This window comes from Solanum lycopersicum, chromosome 12 (genome assembly GCF_036512215.1).
Source record: "Solanum lycopersicum chromosome 12, SLM_r2.1".
NCBI lineage: Eukaryota > Viridiplantae > Streptophyta > Magnoliopsida > Solanales > Solanaceae > Solanum > Solanum lycopersicum.
In genome coordinates this window covers 40,202,541-40,224,352 of record NC_090811.1, presented here as the reverse complement: position 1 = coordinate 40,224,352, position 21,812 = coordinate 40,202,541, and the positions used below count along the sequence as shown (strand labels likewise).

General features: G+C 34.1%; 1 long non-coding RNA gene across 1 annotated transcript; it reads right to left on the bottom strand.

The window, feature by feature from the left end:
- Nucleotides 1–10,781: 10,781 nt before the first annotated feature.
- LOC112940510 (uncharacterized) lies at nucleotides 10,782–15,839 on the bottom strand. The gene is made up of 2 exons (XR_003244815.2): nucleotides 15,198–15,839; nucleotides 10,782–14,157 (listed from the first exon to the last, which is right to left on the bottom strand). It is a non-coding gene; the product is annotated as an uncharacterized lncRNA (long non-coding RNA).
- Nucleotides 15,840–21,812: the final 5,973 nt, after the last annotated feature.

Genomic DNA, 21,812 nt, shown 5'->3' with positions numbered 1-21,812 from the left:
AAATTGGGAAAACCCACAATTTACACAACTACATTTATATGATATCGATAATGAGATATAGAGAATAAAATCAACAGTGGGATGCATGAAGAAGTTGAAACTGAAATTGTACAAGGGATATCTGAAATTCTAGACGAGCATAATGTTTCGGTCAAATCATTTCTTATGGCAAAGGATATATACAGAGAGTAACCACAAGCACAGTTCCATATGCGCATCCTATCAGAAAGGAGCCAAGATGGACGACAATACAATAGGCCAACGGCTTCTGAAGTTGCTGGATTAATCGTAGGGACCTTACAAATGCAAACTTTAAGCGAGATGTCATCGTGGAAAATCAAAAGAATGGACAGCAAAGGATCACAGATTTACATCCAAGTTTCATGTTAATGAATTACTCCTTAATACATCCATACGGTGAAGATGGATATAGGCTTGGAATACATTTAGTTTCGGACATTAAAAAACATACACAAGAACAAACTTGACAATGAGACAATTTTATGGATACCACATACAACAACGCCTTAATTAGGGTCACACTATACTCCAAGCTAGAAGAATATCATTTTTGGCGGTGCGGAATTCATCATAAGATAAATAGTTAAGATATATATATTTCTTCTAATAATTGTTTTAATCTAGTTATTTCTTCAAGGTTGTTTATTATATATTCTATATATAATATATCTTGGATTCTTTGATACATATTTAAATTCTCTTGTATTAATTGTTCTAATAATCTTAGATTTTCCATAGCTTCTATCCAATATTCTAAATATTCATAGTTTATTTTAATCTGAATCTATTTCTAAATCGTATATATCTATTCTTTCTATTTCTAATTCTTGTAAATTTATTTCATACCATTCGTGATTTAATATATCTTCTAAATCATATTCAAATATCTTTTCCCATATAAATTATTTTATGTCATCAATTTCTATATCTTTAAGTATATATCAAAAATCAATGTTTTATAGCTTCTTATTTCATCGTACATTGTAAACATGTTTATTTTCATCATGCAGGTTTTTCTTCAGTTAGTCCTTCCTATCATATCATAATCTAATTAAATTCATATTAGTTTATTATAAACTAGAGTATTATTATCATGTTTTCCGGTCACTACTAGCATCGTACTTTAGCGGATAAATACTGCTTATCAGCGCCTCAACCTTGTGTACTCCCCTAACGGCATCCCTCGCCTACCGGTTTCCACTGTGGGATGGCATAGTCTAGCAGTTTTCTCCCTGTTTCCCGTTTATAGCAAACTAGAATTCATAATTCAAATATTTCTAGTGTATAATAACTAATATAAATTTAATCAATCATATATATGATATTCAGGAATATATGAAATTAGTTCTGCATATCTAATAAACAATATACCTTTGTCTCTTGATTTGTCAGGCTATCTGAGATATCTTATTGTATTTCCGAATTTTCCATATGTTTTTCTTAGTTTGTATCTTTGAGAGAGCTTTGTATTTTGAGAGAGGGTTTATTAACATGAACTTTAGTTTGGCATTGTCTGCCTTTCATTTACAATTTGGCAATCTACATATACTAAATCCTAAATCTGCACATAATTGCGTCTACTGTACACTTTACGACTTTTGAACAAAAGTTTACAAATGGCCGGCTATACACATTGGCCTTTCAAAAAAGCAAAAGTTATTTACTGTACAAAGGAATCTTATCTCTTTCTTTTTACATTTTTTATCTCTTTGTCTTCCATCTTTTCTATCTTTATCTCTCTTTTTCTTTTGTCACTTTTTCTTTGTCTGCCATATCTCTTTTTCTTTTCTTCATCCTTATTTTAACTTGCATCTTTATCTCCTTGTCCTTATTCCAAATCAACATCTGGTATTATGTTATCTTCTCAATTGCATTTGGAGCATCTGTGATCTGGATATTTATGTCCAATAAGTTTGCAATATCTGGTTAATAATTTTTCTGAAATATATTCCTTTTTCAATGCTCTTGTCGTAGGTTGTTCTTCTTGTTTTAATAGTGACAAAATCCATCGCTGGACTTCATCCATATTTGCTCTTCTTATCTCTGGAGTTTGAATATATCATAATTTGATCTCTAGCGTAATAACTCCACATTGCGTTTCCATTTAAATAGATGTGTGCTAACTCCTGTATAATAGTTGATATACCAATTATTCTTTTATTGGCATAAAAATTTGGTATTTCTATTTTTGGTATTTCATTTTGATGTCCAATATCTTCTGGTATGATAATATTTTTTGTTAATCATATCTTGATAACTCTAATCGGTGACTTAATTTCTCCATACAATATCTCTGCTGGTGCTGTATAAAACTTGATATAAAACAAGTTTCCTCTTGTAACTCTTTTGTATGTGATAAATGCTTTATAACTCTGGTATTCCAGTAATTTCTTCTCCGTCCACAATATTCACCACCATTATTAGTACGAATACATTTCACTTTCTTTCCAGTTTCTTTTTCAACTAAAGCCTGAAACTGCTTAAAGACACCTAACACCTGGTCTTTAGTTTTCAAGACATAGAACCAAAGTTTTCTCGAGCAATCATCAATGAAAGTGACAAAGTAAAGTGCACCACCTAATGTCTTTGTCTTCATTGGACCACATAAATCAGAGTGCACTAACTCAAGCAACTCTGTCTTCCTCGAAGGAGGGTAGGACTTAAAGGAAACTCTATTTTGTTTACCAGCCAAGCAGTGCTCATATTTTTCTAATTTAGCACTTTGGATTTGACAATAATTTCTTCTTGGCTAGAAAATTAAGTCCTCTCTCGCTAATGTTGCTAAGCCTCTTGTGCCATAATGTTGAAGACCTATCGCTCTCAACCGCATTCACCATATCAACACAAGCAGAGGCCGTAGTCCAGTATAGACCACGACGTTTGATACCACGAGCCACAACCAAGGAACCCTTAATGAGCTTCATCATCTAAAACACCAACAGAAATTAGGTGCAGACGAACATCAGGAGCATGTTTCACATTGTTCAAAACTAGTTTAGTTCCAACACTAGTTTTCAAACAAATTGTACCAATATGAACCACCCTATAAATAGTCTCATTACCCATACTCAAGGTTCCAAAATCACCAGGAGTGTAGGAAGAGAAAAAATCCTTCCTTGATGTCACATGAGATGCGGCACCAGTGTCCACAACCCAGCTTGACTCATCACAAGCAATATTTATCATATTTGCATCAAGAACGGTAACAAGATCTTCGGTGGTGACGGTGGCTAGGTAATTTTCATTGCCATCTTCTTTAGTTTCCTCTTTGTTTTTGTTCTCCCTATTCAAATTCCTGCAGAACTTCTTTGTGTGCCCTTTCATGCCACAATGATAGCACTCAATATCCATAAGTCTACCTTTGGATTTGCTCCTATTTTGTTCTCTATGCTGAGAACCACGAGTTTTATTTCTCCCCCTCGGGCCAGTTATCAGGACATCCGACAAAGAGGAACCTTGAGTTTTTCTTCTCATCTCTTCGTTCAAGACACAACTCTTGGAGGAATCCATAGAGATCACACCATCCGGAGCAGAATTTGACAATGTCGTTGTAAATGTTTCCCAAGAATCAGGTAGGGAACCAAGTAGAAGCAAGCCTTGAATTTCTTCATCAAATTTGATGCCCATAGTAGATAATTGGTTCATAATCCCCTGAAAATTATTCAGATGGTCTGTCATCGGAGAATCATCATGATACTTCAAACTCAACATCTTCTTTATTAAGAACATTTTGTTGTTGCTAGTCTTTCGAGCAGTACAAACTTTCAAGATGCTCCCATAGGGTTCGAGCATGTGTTTCCCCACAAATATGGTTCAACACATTATCGTCGAGCCATTGCTTAATGAATCTACGAACATGTCTATGCAACAGATTCCACTCTTCATCTGTTTTATTATCAGGCTTTACAGTGGTAAATACTGGATTGTTAAAATTCTTAACATAAAGCAGGTCTTCTATTTTTCCCTTCCAAATGGCATAATTAACACCATTCAAAGTACCATTCTACTTGTGTTGACTTCCATTGTTTTCCCCAAAAAATATAGTTATCGCAAATCAAAGTAAATCTTTTCTGATATGGAAGTTCACACTGTGCTGCAACCACAGAGCATACTCAGATAAAACCTTGGCTCAAATACCAGTTTGTTGGGAAAACGCGGACAAGCACAAAAGTATATATGGTAAAAGTAATTGAAATAAAATGGGAAAATAACGACACCAAGAATTTTACGTGGAAACCCTTCTGAATAAGGGAAAAAACCACGGGCCAAGAGGAGCAATTGATATTACTATAGTAAGGAATTATACAATATGTAGTCACGAATACAATACTCATAGTGACTACTACACACTCAAAAGGAACAACACTCTTTTGGTTTCCGTCTTACTAAAATATCACTCACACTCAATTTTTCTTCACAGATTATTTACTTGTATAGTCTATGGAATACCTCACTTTGCTCTCAAAATGATTTTTCTCTCTAACTTGGTGTGTTCTACAAATGAGCAAGAATGATCTATTTATAGAAGGATAAAATCATGCTTATGTCACTAATGACATAGGTAAATATAGCAAAGTCAAAAATGGTTGCATATCTTACCAATTTGCCAACTACCAAATCTTTTCTTTTCAACTCCAATTGCTATTCCTTTTTAACAATTGCTTGTACCAATTGAGTAGCTAAAGTTGACTAAAACAATGGGATGGATTCAACAATATTGACCCAACTAAACATTCCCAAATACTCGGACAAATCAAGTATACATACACAAGTTTACCCCTTGCATCATTCATTTGATTTCTCACCCTCACACTGTTCCCATGATTTACACTATCCCCTTAAATCGTATAGCTATATCTGAAATTTATACACACACAGGAATATAACGATTGCTGAAAGAACCACACCCACTCCTTCAACTCTAACACCTCCTACAGAACTACCAGGTAACTACCACATTATAACTTTGTTTCTTTATTTCATTATGACTTTGTTTCTTTATTTCTAGTTTCTTATCGTTACTCACAGTTAATATTGACTCCTTCTTACTTGTGCAACATAACTACCTCCACCACCCGTGAAATATGCATACACTGACCTGATAAAATTGAGAATGAAGTACCTGCGGAGACAACATGCTTACATAAGGGCATTCCTTAAGTCATCGAACCTATAAGAACCATCTGGAGCAAATTATAAATGATTGTAGACTCAATGCCTTATTTTTGATTCATTATTATGTCCCGTTTACCTTAAATTTTTGGTGCCACGTTAATTCTTGTACTAACCCCTATACTCAATTAACATTTTAAGTGTGATAATAATGACAATTTATTATGAATAACTCACTTTCTATTATACTTATATTATTTTGCAACTTTGTTTCTAATGATATATATCCATAAATACATCTTTTGGTCCTTCATTAACATAATTTTACTAGAACACAGTGTCACAAAGCTCATACATGCTTATTTCATTTATGTATCTACTTTGTGTACTTTCAACATCATCATTTTATACGAACCCGTAGCCCAATTTCTTAAAACAAGACTTAGTTAATGTAATATGTCAATTTTATTCACCTTATAGAATATGTTGCTGAATCATCCTTCCATACCATTCTTTTTTCAATTATGTGAGCCTTTCAAATTGGACATTATATTGCATATAACGTTCCAAACTTGGTTGCATTAAATAATTTACAACGATTGCAACTACAACTTACAAAGCGCTAAGTACGCTACATAGGGAATTTTGTCATCAAATCAGTTCTTTCACATTTACATCATCACTTTTTTACCCTTTTGCATTCCAGTTCCTTGCCCGTACCCACGACATTGCTTAGTATATATAATATTTTTGATTTATACTAAATCAAAGTTACAATTTTTTATGGCACTATGCTCCTCTATGTAATTTTATTAAATGCTTCTTCACACATATGTTTCACGTAAATTGGTTCTTTTGTGAATCAAATGTGACCATTTTGATAAACAAAATGGTGGGAGTGTAGGATCTTCATTGAACAAATATAGTGAATTAAAAGAAAGTAACAGCAGTCAAGAAGAAACTAACAAACGGTAAACAGACATGAAAAACCAACACTACATCTCATAATGTGATTGTAAAAGAAGGTTGGGTTATGTAGTGAAGTACTTCACAGTCACAAGGCTACTGATACGCTCAAACTTACTTCTCAAATAAGAAGTAAAGTGGTCGTGTCAAGTAAATAACCCAACTAGTGAGGTTGGGATCGTTCCCACAAGGAAAATAGTCTAAACTTAACTTCAACCTGTTATTACTATTGTTTGGTCAATGACTTCCTTGGAAAGTAAAAACAATAAAGGGGGGTTTCTATTTGTAAACGAGTGAAAATAAATAACGAACTTGATAGAGACACTTAACAGCTTTTGAATGTTGGGTTTTAATCAATTAGTCAAAGTAACTAGGGTTTACGTGTTCCCCACAGGTTCATAACTTGATAATTCCAACTATAACAATTCTTTCCTAGTATCTTGCATGCAAAGTGATAAGTTATGTATTTCTAAATCCTTGGTCCGGCATCTAGAAAATCTCACTCCGTACCTTTGTCCGGCTACGTGTGTTGCTATCCTAACCCTTATCCTTACCTCATATTAAGCATCGTATTCGATATTTGACTATGTTATTACCGGATATCAATCAATACTAGCCTATTAGATCGTATACACTAAATCTATGTTAATAATTCTTTTCCTATTATCTACCTCCTTGGTCCGACAAGTAGCATTAAGGCGAGTTCTAACGTTGGCCATCCGTTAAAAAGACTTTTAAGCGAAAGAATTATTAATACATGCAAAACACTAATCTAGAATTGTTGTTTTAGTTTGGGTTTATCTCATTATTTGCCTATGGTTCCCACAACCCTAGTTATGGAGTTTAGTTACTCATAGCCATAAACACAATATTCAAATATATTAAATACGAATTCATGTACTTACTTCAATGAGAAAGAATAAAATCCAAAGTTTGCTTGATTAATATCCAAAAATCCCTTGCAATTATCTCAAAATCAAACACTAATACACAAAGTCCAAAAATCTGATGTCTAATCTCATAGAGCCTAACCTCAAAAACGAGGTTTTTTGAACTATTTATAAAAAAACAAAAAACCTAATCAAACAACGATTCTAATTGCTGGAAATCTGCCAAAACACGGCTGGGTCGACGGACCACGCGACGGATCATCGTGGTCACGACGGATCGTCATGGACTCCGTCGTCCCATACTTGTGCAATTTCTTCTGATGCTATCTTCATTCCCCTCGACGGGAAGTATGACGGACTATCATAGGCACAACGGTCCGTCGAAGGGATCGTTCAAAAACACTTCAACTCTTTGAATCTGGGTACTGGGATTACTTATCTGAACTTCACGATGAACCTGCAGAATGAACCTTCATAGCCACGACGGACCGTCACAAGCTTTGTAATCCCACACTTGGTCAGACTTCCCCATCTTCCTTCAGCAGCTGCACTACGCTGCCACCCACGGACCGTCACAAGAACGACGGACCATCATAAGCTCCGTAAGTGGTCTCTTCTGCAATTCTTCACTCAAAATCTCCGCATTCAGCTTTGGACAGATTTCCTGCAAAACAAGAGAAACTTATATACAAATTAGCACAAAAAGGCTTTTGGAAACACTAAACTTAAGGAAAAAGTATTAAGAATTTCATGAAACCACGGTATATCAGCTACTGATGACACAACATAGATCAGGAATACGAGACCTTCTTATTTGTTCAACTCAATAGAAGCTTAAGAGATTACATATTTGATGGTAAAGGATAACCTTAACATGGATGAGGATGCCTCCTTATCTCAAAGGTTATCACATTCCTTCAATATCATTGTACCCGTACACGCAGACTAAAATGGTGATTTTTCACGGTATATACAGTCAAACATTATACCAATGAACAACCACTATCATCGTCTGTCATCATATTAATTATGTAATGCATCTACATCCATCATAATTTTATCACACTACGGTTGGCTTCTTATTCAATCAAATATTTAATATTTACAATTACTACGTTGAATGATATGAAATATGCTTAACAAACATTTTTAGATATATCTTTCAAACTAGAAATAAATTAAATTAAAAAAGCAGTATTACTTAAAAAAAGTGAAAGCTAGATCCCAGATTATAAAACTACATTATTATCTTGTATTAGGCTACATCAATAAACTTTAATAAATAAATCTATCATACTATCTCACAGTAGGTAATTCTTATCCCAAGTTTATATGGCGAATATTCAGTAAAGAGGCTAGACAATTTGATGTATAATATTGGTATCACCCAGTTTACCCTCCCTCTACCTTAAATTTTAGATATTTTAAGTGTGAGATTTGTAATTAAACATGAAAAAATAAACAACTTTTTGTCCCCTAAGACCAATCTATGGAAAGACCCATACCTTCAGTCCTTTATGTATACCTCACAAGCCCCTTGTTTAGTAGAATATCATAACATATCTACAACTACGCCAAATAAGTTTGATTGAAATTGCTAAAATATATGATCAAACTAAGGGCTATTCAAGCCCAATACGGAATGTAATTCCAACCCGTTAATTAAACCAAACTATCCAATTTAATAGTACAAACACACCTCTATGGGTCGTGAATATCAAAACAATCAACGTGTTTCTCAAAGAATGCGATGCTCCGTAACATCTCTGGTTAAACACGTTGTTTGCTCCTAACGGTTGTTACAAATTGCGCCTCTTTATAAGACTCTTTCCCAAACAATGCGCCTCTTCCAAAAGGTTACAAGCGCCTTTCAAATTCCATCAATGTCTATGTAATGCATTGCAGACTCCAACACAACCAATAACGATAACCCATCAATGCATTCCTTTAATAAAATAAAATATATCTTTCTCTAACCTATAATTGTTAAAACCATATGCCTTATTCACTTTTTTCAGATTTGGATACTACTAGGGATGATTGGTTGGTTAAGGTACGAGTTTGTCGGATGTAGAAATTTAAAAATTAGAAGAGAAGAAACGAGATGATAAGTCTGAACATGATACTTATTGACGAAAAGGTAATACTTTTCTCATCAAAACTTAATACCACATGGTTCGACAGTTCATTGCAGATGCACTTACCAACTCATATGTAACAAGGAACTTTGAAACACAGAGTAATCTGGAAAAATCATGTGAATAGGTTTCGTTCTAATATAGCTGAAGGCTCTGTGATCATTATCAGGAACTTTATGGTGTCTGAAAGTATGGGTGAATAGAGACCCGTATAATCTGATGTTAAAATAACTTTTATGTGTATAACTGTCATACAAAAAATGAAGAATGATACTGCTAATATCCCTAAAAATGGATTCAAATTTAGTCAGCCAAACATTTTTCGATCAAGTGTCAATAACAAGACCTATCTATCAGGTATAGTTATTTACATCAATTATCTAACGCATATTCATTGACATATGTACTTAACATTCTCTCTCTTTAACTTGTAGATGTGGTCGGATGCATATGTGGAAAAAATGAGACTTGCACATTCTTATTGATTTGTAAATAACAAACCTGATCTGATTTATTCACTTATATTCAATACACCAGAAACAAAGAAAAACACTAACAGGTTATGTTGTTTGTGCAGCGATGATAGGTCAGCAAAAGCAAAAATAACCATATGGGAAGATTACGGGGAAGAATTTTACCAATACTTATTTCCTCTCGAGTTCGGTCCATATATTGTCATTGTAACAGCTACAACAGTGAAGAAATTCAGAGGTAAATACTATTACAGACCCAATCAGTTAAGTGCAATCTAAACGTAATTAAGTATATGTGACGTTTAATGTTAAATTTTGTAATAGGTGAAATCAATTTTTCCACCACCACAGCAACCAAAACTTATATTAATCTTCCAATGAACAACATCACCTCATTGATAGAAAAGTTTACGAGTAAACCAATTCACATTCAAACAATTGAGAGTACTAAGGGAAGCAACATACCTATTGCGGAGGCAATGTTCCAAAACAGAATGACTATTACAGAGTTATTGAATTAGGACTGGAGTAATGACATAGAGATTAGAACCTTAAGATCCATTCAAACATTATGAATAATAGAATACATCAACAGGATCATACTCCATATTAATTGGCTTTTTTATTGGTTACTAGTAGTGTATCGTTACATTGAGGGTTCAGATCAGTCAAATAAATACCTACTTTGATTGGCACTACATATCATGCAACTTCTGCAATAAAAAAATTGAACCTAAACATGGCATCTACACCTTCCATAAGTGCGGAAAAGAATGTGACTTTCCGTTGGTTAGGTATGGCAACAGTTAAACATGTACCACATGTTCCTTTTAACCACACACTAATTTTTTATGGGACTCACATGTATAAAATACACATTAAGGTTAAAGACAACCGAGGGAACACAACTTTGGTTCTTTTTAATGGGTTTGCTGAAAAGTTGCTCGATAATTTGGCGGCAAAGTTGATTAATCCAATGTACAAAGGTGATACACATGTTCCATTGCAAATTGAGATCCTTTGCGGCAAGGAGTTTTTATTCAAGCTTAAATTGAGCAACTTCAATTTGAAAGAGGGACTGAAAAATTATACGGTGACAAGAAGTGTTTACACTGCATTAAGAAAGAAAAAAAGTAAATTTGTAACTCACAGTTTAATATATATATATATATCATTTATACATTCATCACTTATTTCTAGAGTTGATCCTGCAACTTACATCCAGTTTAACGATTAGTATGAATCCACAAAATGAAAGAACAAAATAAAATGGAAGGGATGCAAAACTGACAACATCAGAAGGCAGAAGATTATAACGCAAACAAATTGGGGAAGACATCCTAACGACGGGGAAGGGACTTCCAATGACAACACAAGAGTTTATGCAAGAAAACTGGAAAAAAAAGAAGCACATCATAGACATCGAAGGAGAAAGTGAAGCAGAACCCTAAGAAATAAGGCACATTCAGAGACTTAGATAAAATTTAATATGCTATAGACCGTAGAAGTATTATTGTAATCAACTAGCTCCTTAGTTGTTTTTTTAGGATTCTATTTATTTACAAGTACATGCTTGAGAAATTTAACTAACAAAAACATTGTTCATCTGTGGAATGCTCGAGTATTATTTTTCCATCACTACATGATATATCATACTCATAAATCTATCTATATTAACAATGTGTACATATCCACCTTATTTTTCAATTAGATAAAGTCTACATACGAATAACCAATTGAATTTAAAATGGGAATGCGTGTATAACCCAAAACACTAATTTAGATGCAAAGTATCGATATATAAATAAGGTTCACAAAGAAGTGCACAATTTTTAGGCTTTTTAATAGCATAGTTACCACCATGTCATTCTTACTAACCCAAAACCTGGGTTTCCAAACCACAAAACAATCAATGTATACTATCGCATCTCGATGTGCTGCCAGTCTTTTAAATTTTTGCACTTACTATTTGTACAATCCAACACCTACCCCGGCTTGAAAATTTGTTTAAAATAACACAATTCACATCAACTGCAACTAACAGAAACTCTAACAGATTAACTGCCAATTAATATGATAACATACATATCTCATTAAATAACAGTGTATAACACAACTTATTTTAGAAAATGTCACAAATCATTTTTATGGATACAAATCCATTCAATATCAATAACCCCCAAAAGGTGTGTCATTTCGCTTACTTCCAGTTACTCATTGCTTTTAATTCACCAAAATTTTAACACAAATGGTGTTCCAATAATGAAACAACACCAACGCCAACAACGGGCTTAACACATGCATGTGAAAGGACACAAACGGTGTCCGTTCGCATTGATAGTACCTAACCCTTCACAAATAAATATAATAAATCAGCAACGAGAAGGTACGAAAATGAACTGCTTATAATACTCAAATGCCAGCTGATAACTACAACAACTATTACAAAAAAACACCAGCCTATTCTTGCTGAAGTTACGCACCAATCTTATTTAATATCTATAAATTACTCAAACAACGCCAATGCATTAGTAGAATTCAAGTGCACTTGATAAATCAATACTGATAAAATTGACCGATAATCATCACAACTGAAACATACAACTCAAGTTTGAACATCCGACAACAACTAAATCAAACTCTTAACAGGGAGTGTTGCATCATACATCAAAATAAAATTAAGAGAATCAAATTAAGATTACTACGGTCTATACCAACCGTTAGAAACTGAGAAAGTGAATGAAGGAAAATTTTACCGCAACATCACTGGAATAATATTAAACAACAGGTACATAGGAATAGGCAAATGGAGCCACTCAACCCAAATATACGTGTAGTTGTTCAAAATATAATCTATAAAACAAAAAAATTCACATTTTTATAAATTAAAGCAATTATTCATACAACATCACAACTATACTACACAAACTACCTTATGTGACAACAAATTATTTAACCTTATATATATTTCTTCAACGTTGCAGATTACCCGTAGTCGCTGATAGCACAAACAAAACATTAAAAAACATATTTGATCGAGCATAATGGACTTCATATCAGACATTGTTAAGGCGTTTAGAAGGCCTGACGATATCCAAGCCCACATAAGGAATCAACAACAACTTATACCAATTTTAGCAGTCCAAGACAACTTGTTAAAACAGACAATAAAGAGTTTTACATCGTCAGCAATCTTCAGCCAAGGGGTTGTTGAAATACAAAACATGAAAAAATGTCGGGGAAAGTATGCGCGTTGGAAACGTAAGCTTACCTTACTTAAACGACAATACACAGGCCAATCACTGAAGAAAGGCAATCGTGTTTTGTATTACATCAAAATCTTGAGTAAGGTGGTGCAGGAAACAAATATTAGAACGCCAGAAATGCATCAAAAAATACAGAGTAAGTTCATATTTTCCATTTATACATGGCACAACACATAAGCAACTTAACAAAATAGAACTACGAAATACATATGTCAATCACACACGTAAACACTACATCATACAAGGATTGAAAGACATCTCATAGTTAATCACTAATTGCACGCTACGATACATATGGCCTATCTTCAACATTCATTTATATTATGTCTAACTATACACAACTAATTACAGAAGGAACATAAAAAAAGAACATAATATTAGTGACCGCTAATCACATAGACACAATCTATGCTTACAAATCAAATACAACATGTATTATACTGAGTAACAAGTACTTACAAAACATCTTCTTAGGAGGACACTGTAACCAATACAATGACTCAGTTATGAATGAATGTGCAGACGTCTTACATGTAAGTCATCCATAGACAAGTAGAAAACAAGCAACTCACAACATTTTAGGCACATCTAACACTCAGGATAAAACAAACATAATTACGTATACACATAACCCTATATTGGGTATAAAACTTCATTATTAAGGCATTCAATACTTTAATTGTCTCACAACAGACTTATATGACAGTTGCATACAAGACAAGATTGAATTTGGTCCCTCCAACATACGCCTGTTGGGCACCGAACCTGGAAAATTTGGGAAGAACTTTAGGAAAAATACGCCTGTTGCGCAACTGAATCTCCATGTTTGCATTTACATCAATAGTAGGTCGAGTGGACAGATCAATCAATCGGACAAAGGGTCCTTATGTATTCAGAATAAGTGGGAAAACTTATCACCACATAGGCTCACTATTACTAGAAATTGGGAAAACCCACAATTTACACAACTATATTTATATGATATCGATAATGAGATATAGAGAATAAAATCAACAGTGGGATGCATGAAGAAGTTGCAACTGAAATTGTACAAGGGATATCTGAAATTCTAGACGAGCATAATGTTTCGGTCAAATCATTACTTATGGCAAAGGATATATACAGAGAGTAACCACAAGCACAGTTCCATATGCGCATCCTATCAGAAAGGAGCCAAGATGGACGACAATACAATAGGCCAACGGCTTCTGAAGTTGCTGGATTAATCGTAGGGGACCTTACAAATGCAAACTTCAAACGAGATGTCATCGTGGAAAATCGAAAGAATGGACTGCAAAGGATCACAGATTTACATCCAAGTTTCATGTTAATGAATTACTCCTTAATACATCCATACGGTGAAGATGGATATAGGCTTGGAATACATTTAGTTTCGGACATTAAAAAACATACACAAGAACAAACTTGACAATGAGACAATTTTATGGATACCACATACAACAACGCCTTAGTTAGGGTCACACTATACTCCAAGCTAGAAGAATATCATTTTTGGCGGTGCGGAATTCATCATAAGATAAATAGTTAAGATATATATATTTCTTCTAATAATTATTTTAATCTAATTATTTCTTCAAGGTTGTTTATTATATATTCTATATATAATATATCTTGGGTTCTTTGATACATATTTAAATTCTCTTGTATTAATTGTTCTAATAATCTTATATTTTCCATAGCTTCTATCCAATATTCTAAATAGTCATAGTTTATTTTAATCTGAATCTATTTCTAAATCGTATATATCTATTCTTTCTATTTCTAATTCTTGTAAATTTATTTCATACCATTCTTGATTTAATATATCTTCTAAATCATATTCAAATATCTTTTCCTATATAAATTATTTTATGTCATCAATTTCTATATCTTTAAGTATATATAAAATCAAAGTTTTATAGCTTCTTATTTCATCGTACATTGTAAACATGTTTATTTTTATCATGCAGGTTTTTCTTCAGTTAGTCCTCCCTATCATATCATAATCTAATTAAATCAATATTAGTTTATTATAAACTAGAGTATCGTTATCATGTTTTCCGGTCACTACTAGCATCGTACTTTAGCGGATAATTACTGCTTATCAGCGCCTCAACCTTGTGTACTCCCCTAACAGCATCCCTCGCCTACCGGTTTCCACTGTGGGATGGCATAGTCTAGCAGTTTTCTCCCTGTTTCCCATTTATAGCAAACTTGAATTCATAATTCAAATATTTCTAGAGTATAATAACTAATATAAATTTAATCAATCATATATATGATATTCAGGAATATATGAAATTAGTTCTGCATATCTAATAAACAATATACCTTTGTCTCTTGATTTGTCATGCTATCTGAGATATCTTATTGTATTTCCGAATTTTCCATATGTTTTTCTTAGTTTGTATCTTTGAGAGAGCTTGATATTTTGAGAGAGGGTTTATTAACATGAACTTTAGTTTGGCATTGTCTGCCTTTCATTTACAATTTGGTAATCTATATATACTAAATCCTAAGTCTGCACATAAGTGCGTCTACTGTACACTTTACGAGTTTTGAACAAAACTTTACAAATGGCCGGCTATACACATTGGCCTTTCAAAAAAGCAAAAGTTATTTACTGTACAAAGGAATCTTATCTCTTTCTTTTTACATTTTTTATCTCTTTGTCTGCCATCTTTTCTATCTTTATCTCTCTTTTTCTTTTGTCACTTTTTTTTTGTCTGTCATATCTCTTTTTCTTTTCTTCATCCTTATCTTATCTTGCATCTTTATCTCCTTGTCCTTATTCCAAATCATCTGGTAGTATGTTATCTTATCAATTGCATTTGGAGCATCTGTGATCTGGATATTTATGTCCAATAAGTTTGCAATATCTGGTCAATAATTTTTCTGAAATAAATTCCTTTTTCAATGCTCTTGTCGTAGGTTGTTCTTCTGGTTTTAATAGTGACAAAATCCGTCGCTGGACTTCATTCATATTTGCTCTTCTTAACTCTCTAGAGTTTGAATATATCATAATTTGATCTCTAGCGTAATAACTCCACATAGCGTTTCCATTTAAATAGTTGTGTGCTAACTCCTGTATAATAGTTGATATACCAATTATTCTTTTATTGGCATAAAAATTTGGTATTTCTATTTTTGGTATTTCATTTTGATGTCCAATATCTTCAGGTATGATCATTTTTTTTGTTAATCATATCTTGATAACTTGAATCGGTGACTTAATTTCTTCATACAATATCTCTGCTGGTGCTGTATAAAACTTGATATAAAATAAGTTTCCTCTTGTAACTCTTTTGTATGTGATAAATGTTTTGTATAACTCTTGTATTCCAGTAATTTCTTCTCCGTCGTATGTATATACTGTACTTAGTAGTCCATAATTGTAACATGTTTTTACTAAGTTTGAACTAGTTTTAGGTTGTGCAATCAATATATTAAATCCTTGTATTTTTGGGTTATATAATCTTCGTTTGGGTTTTTGATTTGTGTCGATCTGGGGTTTAAATTTAAATATGTTTGGATCTTATATATGTTTTTAATGTATGATTGTGTGATATAATTGTATCTTTTTTTATCACTTTGTATACTAACTGCGTATGTAGAAGTTTGTGGTTCTGTGAGTATATGTTTTGTGTGTTTTGGGTAAATGGATTTATAAATAACTGGTTTAAGTTTGTATTTCGCGATTTCTCACTAACTTTCCTGCTTGTACCTGCAGCTGTATTTAAACAAAAGTTATGGGTTTTAGGGAGTTTCCCATCGTCTCCTTTTATCTCTAGAATTTTTGTCGTCTTCCGATCGACGTAGCTCCGCATTTTTATAGTCATGATGCTGACTTATATTAGCTTTAGACTTCAGGTTATCTTCATTAGTCTTTAGCTTTTGTATCTCATTGTCCATTCTGTCCACTTTGGTACAAAGTGTAGTAATGACTTTGAGTAGCTCTTCGATTGTATCTTCATTTTTGTTCTCAGTCTGAGTAGCTTTGTCTTGATAAGTAGTCTGCAACACCATTCTTCTTAGTCTTTATTACTTCAATTGTAAATGTAAAGTTTAATATATTCAATATCAATCTTCTAATTTCTTTTGTTGTTACTGAATCTTGTATTTTTCTAGTTAACCACCATTTTACTTGTGTATAATCTAATCTTACAATAAATTTGTTATACACAATATATGGCTCAAATGCTAATAAACATTTATATACAAAAAATAATTCTTTCCTATTTATTTCCCATTTTATTTCCATATTTGTATATGTGCGTGAATAATATCTACAGTGATATTCTATATTACTATTATCATATTTATATTTCAATACTCCTCCATAACTCTTTTCACTTGCATCAGTTTCTACCATATAAATAAATTTTTTTATCTTTATCCGGAAATATAATTTCGGTAATGTTTTACATAATAATTTTATCTTTTGTATTTATGTTTGATCTCTATTATCAAAATGGTATTCTATGTCTTTCTTTAGTTTATGTTGTAATTGTTTTAAGTTTTCTGCTAATGTTGGTATATATTCCCTTACTTGGTTAACTAATCCTAAAAAGGATTGTAATTTCTTTTTTGTATCTAATTGTTCATTTGAGGTTATTATCTTTTGTACTATATGCGTTTGCATTTTTATTCCATTTTTATCTATTTATATTCCTAGGAATTCTATTTGTTTTTTCATTATTTCTGCTTTCTTTTTACTTAAACTTATTCCTGAGTGTTGTATTATATGTATAAATTTTTCTAATAATCTTATGTGTTCATCTTGTGTTTTAGAATATAATAATATATCATCAATATATATTACACAATTTTCTAGTTGTTTAAAATAGTTATCCATAAAATGTTGAAATCTGCCTGGTGCATTTTTATATCCAAATGGTAATACATTCCATTCATAAAATCCTTGTGGTACTGTGAATGTTGTAAGTTTTTTAGATTCTTCTTCTAATTTCAAATGATAAAATCTTGATGTACAATCAAATTTACCAAAGTAATATCCTTGTGTTTGTCTTATCTTTAATATTTTATTTGGTATTGGATAATTATATGTTTTAGTTTTTACATTTAAATTTATATAATCAATTATCATTCTACTTTTTCCTCTTTTTTGTTCACTATATTTATTAACAATAAATGCCGGACTTGTATGTTTAATATTACTTTATTGTATATATCCATTTTTAGTAATTCATTTATATGTATTTTAAATTCATTTAAATCATTAAAATTATATTTTAATGGTTTTTGTTGTTATTATACTATTTTCATCAATCAGTTCAATTATTATACTACTAATTCTCCTGTAATGTAGTTTTCGTCTTGTCCTATATTTATTAGTATTAAATATTTTCTTTGCTCCATTATTCCTGTTATATAATAATGGTGTGGTTTTATTTCTTCTTCTATTGTTCCTTGTGAACTTATATTTATTCTCTTGGAACTATTTGAAGTACTCATTTTTGATGATATTTGTGGTATATAATTACTATTTATTCTTTTTGATGTGCTTAGTCTTTCTTGTACTATTCCTAATTCTCCTTCTATATCAATTTCATTATAACTATAGTCATTATTATCTATAACCATAACTATTTTTTTAAAGGTGTAACGACCTGTTTAGTCGTTTTGAGCAGCAGATTTTGTTTCTGGAAAAATTGGCTGAAACAACGGAACCCACGATGGACCGTCACAGGCACAACGGTCCGTCACAGATGTCTCGTTTCAATATACTTAGGAATTCTGAAATTAGGTATTGAAAATCGACTCTCTGAACTTCGTAACGGACTTGCAGGACGGACCGTCACAGGTGTGACGGACCGTCACAGTGTCCTTGGGGAAAATAAAGTTCTGGCCCTCACGACGACCTGAGTGACGGACCGTTGCAGTCACGACGGCCCGTCACAGGTTACGCAATCCCAGTTAGAATTGGATTTCTTTACACGTTTTAAGGGACGTTTTGGACTATTCTTTCCTTAATTATAGATTTCGTGGGTTTACATTAATAACTCAAATTCTTGAGGGATAAAAGAGGTAATTTTGGGTTAATTAGTGGGGTATTATTGTTATCTTTTACACTTAGTTATATGTTAATTAGGGTAAAAGAAAGAGGGTTTTGAATAAGAAAAGAGAAAAGAAAAGAGAGAGATAGATTGATCGATTGAGAGAGAGAGTCGAACGAGGAAGAAGAATATCAAAGCTTGGGAGATTGCTTGTTGATTCCAATTCTTCGGTGGAGGTAGGTTATGGTTATTTCATGCTATTCGTAGTAAACTCTTAATAGCGAATGATATGTGTTAGTAGTATTGTAAACCTTCTATATGCTTAATTGTATGCTTGAATGAATGATGTGATTATGTAATTGTGAATAAATAAGCATGATGAAGCTATTGAATCCCAAATCTTGAAAAGAAACCCTAATCTACCTTGTTAATGATGATGCCTTGGTATAAAAGAAGGCTTGATGAACGAAAGTGGTGAGATTAGGGGATCGGGTGTCACGTTCCGACACCAGGATAGAATATGGATTGGGTGTCACGTTCTGACACCAGGATAGAATATGGATCGGGTGCCACGTTCCGGTACCAGGATAGAATATGGATCGGGTGTCACGTTCCGACACCAGGATAGAATATGGATCGGGTGCCACGTTCCGGTACCAGGATAGAATATATGGATCGGGTGCCACGTTCCGGTACCAGGATAGTATATTGAGGAGCGGAGTGTCACGTACCGACACGAGGGGAATAAAGATAATGAATCTTGAAATATTATAATATATCCAATCTAATGAACTAAATTCCCAAATGAGTATGATGAGGAGGTGTGAGTCCTCATTGATGTGCTTGGTGTTGTAACCAAGGGTTATGGTAACTATAAATGCTGCATGCTAAGGATATTAGTTGATTTTATGATATTGCTTAATACATACTGTTTTCTATTTTGAGTTGGCCGATGATATCTACTCAGTACCCGTGTTTTGTACTGACCCCTACTTTTATGTTTTTCTTCTTTGTTAATTGTGGAGTGCAGCAAACGTGCCGTCATCTTTGACTCAACAGTAACTCAAGCCAGTCTTCGCCACACCGGATCTTCAGGGTGAGCTAACGCTTCTAGCTTGGACTGGATCTTCTCCTTCATGTCTTGATGCCTTGAACTTTCGGCATGGACTAGCTTCTTATGTATTTTTAGCTTTTTAGACACTCTTAGTTAGTAATTTAAAGGTAGATGTTCTTGTGATGATGACTACCAGATTCTGGGGATAATGATAAGTTTTTGAGTTATAGAAGTTGATTATTGATTTTACTTATGAGCTTAAGTCTTCCGCATTACTTTCTGTTGATATTATATTGAAATGTTAAGGTTAGATTGGTTGGTTCGCTCACATAGGAGGATAAGTGTGGGTGCTAGTCGCGGCCCAGATTTGGGTCGTGACAAACTTGGTATCAGAGCATTAGGTTCGTTGGTCACATCACACAAGAACAGGTCTAGTAGAGTCTTAAGGAACGGTAGGGGGACGCCTTTACTTTTCCTTGAGAGGCTATAAGACTTTAGGAAATTTTCACTCTTTCATTCTTTCTTTCGTGCTACTACTTGAGTCCAATTGGTATCTAGGCGATACAAATTGGTATCTGACCATCTTCACTCTCTTTTGCAGATGGTGAGAACTAGAGCAACGACTACGCCAACACCAACACCGGCCAGACAAGAAACAACCGAGCCAGCCACTGGGGCTGTGGCTCGAGGAAGAACAACGGCAAGAGGCCGTGGTAGAGGTCGTGGGAGGACGTCCTCTAGGGGAAGAGGACGAGCACCTAGCCCATCTGATACTAGGGCAGTGACTCCTCCACCGCCTGAGGAAGTAATGAGAGAAGGGGAGGATGGGGAAACTGAACAAGTGCAGGATGAGGGATTGCCACCCCAACCTACCCCAGAGATGATCAACCAGGTTTTGGCTTATCTTAGCGGGTTATCTGATCAGGGCCAGACACCCCCAGTGTTCTCTGCACCAGCACCTTAGGCTCCAGAGGTACAACATGCGGCTACTATGGCTCCCAGCATGGATGTTCCATTGGAAATAGGCACGTTTCCACGTCTGACTACTGGGCCTATAATGACAAATGATCAGCATGAACTTTTCAGTAAGTTCTTGAAATTGAAACCTCCAGTCTTCAAGGGTGCGGAATCTGAGGATGCTTACGATTTTCTGGTTGACTTTCATGAGCTACTACACAAGATGGGTATAGTCGAACAGTTTGGTGTTGAGTTCGTGAGTTATCAGTTTCAAGGGAACGCCAAAATGTGGTGGCGGTCACATATTGAGTGTCAACCAACAGAGGCACCACCTATGACTTGGGCCTCATTCTCTAGCTTGCTCATGGAGAAGTATATCCCCCGAACTTTTAGGGATAGGAAAAGGGATGAGTTCCTGAGCCTAGAGCAAGGTAGGATGTCGGTTAATGCTTATGAGGCTAAGTTCCGTGCATTATCCAGATATGCCACTCAATTATGTTTCAGTCCCCAAGAGCGAATTCGCCGGTTTGTGAAGGGGTTGAGGTCAGAATTGCGGATTTCGGCCTTACAGATAGCGGCAACGGCAAAATCCTTCCAAGAGGTGGTAGACTTTGTGATAGAAGTGGAAGGAGTGAAGCCAGACGACTTCACCACAACATCGACATCAAAAAGGCTTCAAAAGGGAGGTGAGTTTAATGGTTCTTACACTAGAGGACAGGGTTCGGGAAGTTACTTAGTCCGACCAATTCAATCTTCACTACAGACTGTAGTTGGGGGACCACCTCAGACCGGTCAACACTTCTCCGAGGGGCATATGATCGACTCCAAAGAATGTTATGGATGTGGGGAGATTGGACATATTAGGAGAAATTGTCCCAGACCAAGTTATAGACCCCCAATAGATAGAGATAGAGGTGG